Here is a 9,538-nt window from a genome sequence, read left to right on the forward strand (position 1 = left end):
ATGTTAAAAAAATTTCAATATAACCATTTCAAATACACTAAAAATTAGAGAAATCATGTATGAATCCCCCATATACCCAATGGAAAACTTCAACGGTTATCAATACTTAAACTTTTCTTTTGTCTATGCCTTTTTATAAAGATAGTTTATTTATTTTTCTGAGATGGAGTCTCGCTCTGTTGACCAGGCTGGATTGCAGTGGCACAATCTCGGTTCACTGCAAGTTCCGCCTCCCAAGTTCACGTCATTCTCCTGCCTCATCCTCCCAAGTAGCTGGGACTACAGGTGCCCACCACCACTCCCGGCTAAGTTTTTATATTTTTAGTAGAGACGGGGTTTCACCATGTTAGCCAGGATGGTCTTGATCTCCTGACATCATGTTCTACCCACCTCAGCCTCCCAAAGTGCAGGGATTACAGGCGTGAGCCCCCGCGCCTGGCAAAGATAGTTTAAAGAAGTTGTCATATCATTTTAATACTGGGTTTGGTATGCCTCTCTGAAAACTATAGACAACTTCATACATAACCATAATGCCATTATCACAGTTATGGTTTGAACGTTTATGGTGTCCTATCCCCAGAAATTTGTACGTTGAAATTCTAACCCACGTGATAATGCTATTAGGAAGTGAGGGCTTTGGTCTCTGACTTCATGAATGGGGTTAACGTCCTTATAAAAGAGACCCTCATTTTATTTACCGTGTGAGGTTACAACAAAACCATGGCCAACTATGAACCAGGAAGAGGGCCCTCACCAGACGTCAAATCTGTGGGTGCCTTGATCTTGGACTTCCCAGTCTCCAGAACTATGACAAATTTCTGTTGTTTATAAGCCACCACCTTTATAATTTGTTATAACTGCCTGAAGAGACTAAGACACTTGCCTAACAAAATGACAAATATCTTACCACCTAAAATTCTGCCCATAATTAAATTTACACAATTATTTTTAAAAACATATTTTAACAGCATGTCTCTGTTCCCTTCTCTGCTTCTCTGTGTGTATATGTGTGTCCACATCTAGCAGAGCTGCCTACCTTATCAACTATTATTGACTAAGATGTATGAACCTTCCAAGTCCTTAAAGTTTTTTCCACTGCCCTAGCTAGGCCTCTAAAAATATGTCCTCTTTTTAATATTAGTTTAATATTTCTTTCCTTACCTCTATAAATTTACGTTTCTTTACATGTCATAAATTATGCTGTATGCAAGTGGCTACTATGTTATTTTATGAATATGTCTAATTGAAACACTGATAACTGGTTTATCTTCAGTGAGTTGTATTCCGTAGTACTAGAACCTGTACATTTTTGTCTTATATAATGCTTTTTGACCATAAGTCTATGCTGTCCTCAAAAATGTGGTCTATGCTGTTTTCTCTATTTGCATTTGCTTGATAAATAGTTGCCTGATATATATTTGCTCATCCTTCTATTAATAACCTTGCTAAATCATTTTGTCCAGCATGGCTCTCATGAACAGCATAGGGTTGAATTTTACTATTAGGCAAATTGAGATTTTTTTTCTTTTAGCAGATGACTTATACTCAAATTTTTGATATGGCCTATATGTTTGGGGTCTTAATTCTGTGAGATTATTTATGTTATACTACTGAATATTTTGTGGTATCTTATTTTTACTCATTTTTAAGTATTTCTTTAAATAATTAGAGTTTTACAGTTTTTCTTTTTCTTTTTTAGATGAAGTCTTGCTCTGTTGCCAGGCTGGAGTGCAGTGGCATGATCTCAGCTTACTACAATCTTCGCCTCCCAAGTGAGTTCAAGCGATTCTCCTGCCTCAGCCTCCCGAGTAGCTGGGATTACAGGCGTGCGCCACCATACCCAGCTAATTTTTGTATTTTTAGTAGAGATAGGGCTTCACCATGTTGGCCAGGATGGTCTCAATCTCCTGACCTCAGGATTCTCCCACCTCAGCCTCCCAAAGTGCTGGGATTACAGGCATGAGTCACTGTGCCTGGCCTACAGTTTTTGTCTAATGATTGCATATGTAATACCCTCAGACACTTCTCTCTCCATTTACGGTCATTAACTCCCACTCTTGGAGTAAGCGAGAAAACACTCTTTCCCTTCTTACAGTAAACTACTTTGCCCTTCAATTTTAGTCTGTTGTATTATATTTGGTGTTCCTCTCTGTAGCACCATATTGGTCAGCATTATGAATACCCTAAAGTTTTTTCTATTTTTCTCTTATTCTCCCTTTTTTCTTCCCATTTTAATAGATATATAATCATCACACATATCTGTAATTCTAACCTTCATTCTTAACCTTCGTTTTACATTTAAATATATTTAATGATCATGGCAGGGTTCATGCTGAAAGTCTCCAGTCATGTTGTCATGGTCTGAAATAGATTTACAGTTGGTTCCTTCAATTCCTTGAAACAACATTCCCTTAAGTTCACAGATAAGTGATTGTGTATATATTTATAGATGAACAATAGTTTGGCTGGATATAATTTATATTTGATCATCTTCTTTCGTTGAATGTTTTAAATATTGGTCCTTTGTGCCCCTTGCTAACACCACCCCCCAATTCTGGCATAGAAGTAACTGAGCAAAGTCTGAAAAGCATCTAATTTTTATTCCCTTGGATATTTTGTCTGGATATCTGAGGGAAGTTTTCCATTCTTTGAAGACCAATAGCATTATTAGGATATGTATCAGTATTGTTTATTCTGGTTGTATTTTCCCAGACACACATTATTTTCCATCACTAACTAGATTTCAACATTGTTTTATTTCAAGAAATTTCTCATGAACTCAGAGTTCCATTTTTTGGTGTCCATCATTGCCTGTTGGAATGTTGTCATGCTTGTTCTCATCTTTGTTCTAATAATAAATCAATGTCATATTTTCTTTTTTGATGCCCATATTTAAGTAGTCAGTTTTCCTAGCCTGTTGAAGGATGTTTGGGTATGACAGTGAGGATGGGCTGGGGTATGGTTTCCTGTGGAAGAAAGGGGCCTTCTTACTGCTGGGGGGAGGGGCAATAAAGGGTACCCATGTGGTCTCCATGACACCATGGGGAGGGGCCTTATTACCAACTGGTAATGATGAAAGTCCTCGCTCCTTATTTGACCATTTCTGAACCCCCCCCCCCCCCGGTAGAATGTTGGACACTTCTTTCTAGCTCCGCAAGGGTGGAAGTCTCCTTACTCAGTCTTTACTGCCATAAGTGAGAGCAGGACTCCAGTTTTGTCTAGCTGGAGTAGAATGGTTATTGTCTCAAAGTTTTCTGTCTTGCCAGTTTGCTCATTTCCCAGTTCTTTGGCTAGAAAAAGCAAGATTTTTCCCCTTCATACATTTGCTATCTTTCTCCTTCATGCATGTGCCGGTTTTTCTTGGTTGTCAATTTCTTCATTTCCAAGTCTAAGATATATTTTGCAAGAAGAAAATTCAGAGAACTCACCACCATGCCATTACTCAGGTTCCAGAATTGCTTTCTGGCCTGCATTCTTCTCTACACATTTTACAATCTTATATTTATTTTATATATAATTCCCAGTGTTTTTACTCATATTCAGCAAAAGAAATAGTAAAAAACGCAACTACTCCATCTTCCCAGAAACAGAATTCTCCCCTCATTTTTTAAATAAACAACTTTGCTGGATTAAAACATAATGCCATTAGTTTAATCAATTAATAATGCCATAAACTCATTAATGTAATCAACCTCAAAGTGGAATAAATAAGTAAAACAGAATTTGAAGAAGAGACAAGAATCAACAAAAGACCAAACAAGAAGTGAACCAGGTAGAAGCAATTGATCCTGGGAACCGATCTCAAATATATTAAATATACATGAAGAATGTTTTCTGGAGAATTTGTTGTACATGTGGCACAGAATAATTTCTTAGTTTTAGAGGCAATTTTGAACAGTAGCCAAGAGTAACAAAGGTAGCTGGAAATACTGAACTAAAAATAGAAGAGATTCTACTCAGGATTAGAAAGGATTTTGTGAGACTCAGTGAAGATGGTGGAATTCACAGATGAGTGCAGGGAGAGATTCTCACTCTCCGCCATTCTGAAATCCCTCCTGCAGGATCGCCAAAGGATACGTTCTTATCTTAAAGCAGACATGTTTTCTGACTGTTTAAATAGCTAAAACAGAACAGAACAAAACAAAACCCATTGCTATATTTTTTCTCTTTATCTTCTAATATCTATTATCAGTTGAATTTAAATTTCAAAACTGTTTTCTTCCTGCCAGTATGCCTCTTATGTTTGTTAACAATTATTAATATTAACAAATGTATTATTTCTGTACTTATTTATAACTACTGGATTTGTATTCATATGCCTCTTGTTACCAAAATTGATATTATCACATTTGCTTCAATTTTCTATTTGCTGAGCGAATTTCTGGTAAAATTAGTATAAAATCATGTTTAAGTTGAGATTAATTTTATTTTTACTCACTTTTTGCATTAATGTATTTTTTAAAATAATTATTCTCTGTTTTTTTTTTTTTTTTTTTTTGCTTGCTAGGTAAAATGATGTTTGTGCAATACAATATTTAATCTAGAAAATCATTTAGTTTTCTGTGTTAACTGATAATTAAGTGATGCTTCTATTTTCCAAAAAAACAGTATCTGGGAGGCTGAGGCAAGAGAATGGTGTGAACCTGGGAGGCGGAGTTTGCAGTGAGCTGAGATTGTGCCATTGCACTCCAGCTTGGGCGACAGAGTGAGACTCCATCTCAAAAAAAAAAAAAAAAAAAAAAAAAAAATTTATGCGAGAAAAAATGTTTATCAAATGAGAGGAAAACAGAACTGTTCTCAGGGGCATAATAAAACATTTCTAAATGGCAGTGGAAGAGTTCAAAGACAGATATCTTACGATTATGTCTTGCGACCATAAACGCATTCCTTGAAATGTTTTAACACATCTTGTAAGCATAAATTGCATTATGGTAAGAATACTGTGAGAATGAAGTTAGTAACAAATAACTCCTTCACATTATAGATTAGAAAACTAAAACATACAAAGATTCAGAGTCTTGTGTCAAAGTTTTTTATGTCAGAAACAAACTTATAGATCTTTTTTTTTCTAAATGATAAATCCATTAAAAAATATTTTTGTGAGGATTTAGCCAAACTCCCACAGAGATCAATACATGGACGCTCTTCCCAGCCTCTCTCATATGCACATATACACACAAAAAATTGACTAAAATGACAAAGCAATTTTAGAGTGTTCACAATATTTTAATATGTTCTAATACTTGGGATCTTCAATTAAAATGCAGTACAGCAAAAAAGAAACCATAGGCTTTTGTCAAAAGAAAGGAAAGAGTTGAAATTTTCAGTCCCATAAAATACACGGCTGATTCCTCAAGATAAATTTTACCAAGTAAAAATAGTGATTTTTGGTTTTAGCTGATCTTATTGGTTTACTGTTCTTAATTATATCACCGAATCTGCAAATCACTGGTAAGATTAGAACTCTTGTCTGTGGGCATGCAGAAACCAGGTGAAAGCACTGTGGGATTTTTGTAGGCACAGAGACAGGTGCATGATGAGAATTGGATAGTCATTGAGATGAATATTGCTGAAATTCAAAGACTCTTTTTTCCTTTTCCTTTTGTTTTTAATGATATACCCTTTATGATTCAGCAACACTATCATACACACCCACCCGCCTATACACACACACACACCCCCCCCTAGATTTTTCAAAGTAAATCTATCACTAAGATTAGAAAATCAATTACTTACAAAGACTCTTTATGAAGATGGAATGTTGTGCTTTAACAACCAATACTAGTAGTCACTTGTCTACAGTCTATTGAAAAATTAGCAAAAACACTTCACTGTCTTCACTTTTACCAACAGTCACAAACAAGTAAATTGTTACCTCTAAAAAATAATGCTGTAGAAGTAAAAAATAGCTTCAACCAATTTAAAATATTATTCGTTATTACATATTATTGGTAATACTAAGCACAGAAATTTCTTAGGCTTTATTTCACTAACATAAAAGATGACATGGCCCTTTCTCAGATAGTGATGACAATCATTTCTATTGAAGTCTGTCTGTTTTAAAAGGGGAAATTATTTTTCACAATGGAAATATATGTATTGGGTCAAGAGTATCTTTGCTTTTTTTGCTATAAATTTCAAATGCTAACAAGATGCACGTTAAACATGAGTTTTTTTTTCCCACAGTCAAGTCTATGACAGCTATTCTAACCTCTACTTTCATTTCTTTGATTTTTCATCTTCCTTCATAATTATTTCTGGGCATCATGATGTCTTCCCATCATGAGAATAAGCATTCTGAAGACAAGATACATTCCTGATTCATGTTTACATGTAATACCTATGTAGCTAAATATATGAGTGAATGAATGATACATTGATACATTGCTTTACTTTTATACTGTGTACACAAACGTACACTATCCACTTGACCATCAAAAATGTAAAATCCGGCCACGTACGGTGGTTCATGCCTGTAATCCCAGCACTTTGGGAGGCCAGGGTGGGCAGATTGCTTGAGGTCAGGAGTTCAAGAGCAGACTGGCCAACATGGTGAAACCCCATCTCTACCAAGAATACAAAAATTAGCCAGGTATGGTGGTGGGTGCCTATAGTCCCAGCTACTTGGGAGGCTAAGGCAGGAGAATCACTTGAACCTGGGAGGTGGAGGTTGCAGTGAGCCAAGATAGTGCCACTGCACTCCAACCTGGGTAACAGTGAGACTCCGTCTCAAAAAACAAAAACACTCACACAAAAAATGTAAAATTCATTCATTGTATCCCCTCAGTAGGTGAGGGGCACAAGACCCAGAGCGTTAAGTGCCCCTCAGCTTGCAATAGGCCAATTTAGTAAAGTATTCACTCAGATTTCATAAAGTTTAATCTATGTTCTTCTCTTCTGTCTGTCTGAGGCAGAGAATTGCTTGAACCAAGGAGCTGGAGATCACGCCACTGCGCTCCAGCCTGGGCAATAGAGTAAGACTCCATCTCAAAAGAAAAAGAAATATTAGCCACTTTTTGTCATGGAACAGACAGCTAGGTCTGAAGAAAATATAGAAATCATCACATTTCACCTACCAACTAGAAACATGTCCTCTGTAGATGAGGAGTGGTCACATCCAAAGCAGAGTAAGAGACTGCATTGTCAAACTAAATATTCAAACTTGTTATTTTTCAATTTAAGGCAGAGAATTTAACACCAATTCTAATATCAAACAGTAATGAGGTTAAATCTCTGTTTCAACCGGTTACCGATGTGTGACTTTGACCCAGTGAGCTAACTTCCCTAAGCTTCAGTTTTCTCATCTGCAAAATGTGAATAATTATACTAATTTCTCAACGTTGTTGTAAAGGTATCTCCCTCATTTTCCAGCTCTATCCAGACACTTACATTAAACTGTTTTATTTCATGCAACACTGATCTTCTACATGTCAAGGATTCTACCTTTAGTTAGGTAGAAGTAGAGACTAAAAATGCCTCAAACTATTGACAAAGTGGAAGTCCATTTCAGAAGTGAGGATAGCCTGGGGTGTGAACACATGGCATTCTCCTGGCTCATAGGAGGGAACAGATGGAAACTATTAATGCAGCAATGAGAAGAAGAACTCATGTGGATTATTGTATGGATAAAGAACTGGCCCACTTAAGAAGAGAGGAATAAACTGTCTCATAAACACCCTCATCCACCTGTATCCCATTCTACTGCCTCTTTGGGAAAGGGCATGGCCATCTTTCTTAATTCTCCATTCTAACCCTTGCTAAGATATATTAGCTCTTTGGCCTAATACTTTCCAAGCCTTCCCCTTTGAGTTTCAAAGTTCTAAACCTGTTGTAAGACAAGGCAAGAAAAACTAAAATTCTCAATTGTCTTTTTCTTTTTTGAATTCCTCCTCTAAAAATCCAAAATCTTATTCAGGCTTTGTGGGTACCTCTTATCAGGAAAGGTTGTTTTTTTTTTTTTTCTAATTCCATAAGGCATTAGCTCAATATAAAACCTCATTCTGAGCATTTGCCTCCTCTGTACACCCTCTCTCCATGTTTTAAAAAAAAATTTTTTTGTTTCTCCTTCCAGTGTTTATTTTTTCAAATATTATAAACACTGTCCTGTCCTTTGTTGTTTTTTCTTACTCAAAAGTACAATCCAAAGATTACTCCCTATCAGTACACAGACATTTTCTTCTTTTTGAGGCTACACAGTATTCAGTTTTATAGATGTCTCATATTGTATTCAACCATTCCCCTGTTGATGAACATTTTACTTTTTTTAAGGGTTTGCTTTTGGAAATAATGTCATATAAAGGCTTTATTATTTTACACTTCAGCCTTGTTTGGAACTGTTGGAAAACATTTGAAATCTACTTATTGATAAACATTTAAAATCTATTGTCTTAATTTTTCAGAATACAATATATTGCTCTTAACTACAGTCACCAGTGGTAAATCCACACGTTCATCTTTCTCATGCTGTATCTCACAGTTTCTTCACATATGCTTTTATGCTTGAACAAGTAAAACAATGTTTTGTTTTACTTGCTTTGATATTTATTAATAAAGAATATCAAATTGATTTAAATATTTTAAGACATGAATAAAACTCATTTTTCTAGAGTAGCTGTTTTTAGTACTCTGAAATACTGTTTCTATGAACATTGCTGTGCCTGTGTCCTGGTATGTATATGCAAAAGTTATTTTATGGATATGTGTGTATACTTGTGCGTATGCAGGTATATGTGTATATATAACATATATAGATATATATGTATTAATAAAGTATTACTATGTTTTAGGCTGTATGAATGCTCAATTTCAATATCTAATGTCAAAATGTTTGTCAAAGTGGTTGTAAATTTAATCCACAATTAATTTTCCTATTGATAAACATTCTCTCCAATACTGGAAATATTAACATTTCCTGACATTTTTCCAATAAAATTGGCATATAATGACAATGTTTCACTGTAGTCTCAAATATATTTATCAAATTATTAAGGAGAAGAGATCTTTATTCATGTCCTTGTTGGCCATACCATGTGAGCTTCCTCTTCTGTGAAATGTTTTTACGTCTTTTATCTAGTGTTCTAATTTGGGCTTTGTTTCAGACAGTACCTGTATTAATCCATTGTAGGTAATATGGATGTACCTTCTCCCAGTATAGTAGCCATATTTCCATTTTCACTGAATTATCTTCTGATAAAAAAGAATTTCTTGACTTTATATAATCTGCTAATAAAAATTTATCTGATGCTTTTTTGTGTCTGTTTAAGAAATTTTTCTATACAGAAGAGATATTTACCTATAATTTTAACAAGTTTAACAATTTTGTTTTTGAAAATTTTGTTCTTTATCTACCTTGAATTGTTTTCTACATATTGTGTGAGAGAGGGACCAAATATCCTCTTTAGAATTATAACCATTTTTCCTAACTCCACTCTTTAAAGTGCTTTTACCTTTTACCATTGGTATGCCATATGTGATCTGTGTCACATGTAAGCTGTTGTTTTTCTTTTGCAGGTAGAGTGCTGCTCATTTTGACCTATAA

This window comes from Macaca fascicularis, chromosome 18, assembly GCF_037993035.2.
Source record: "Macaca fascicularis isolate 582-1 chromosome 18, T2T-MFA8v1.1".
NCBI classification, from domain to species: Eukaryota; Metazoa; Chordata; class Mammalia; order Primates; family Cercopithecidae; genus Macaca; species Macaca fascicularis.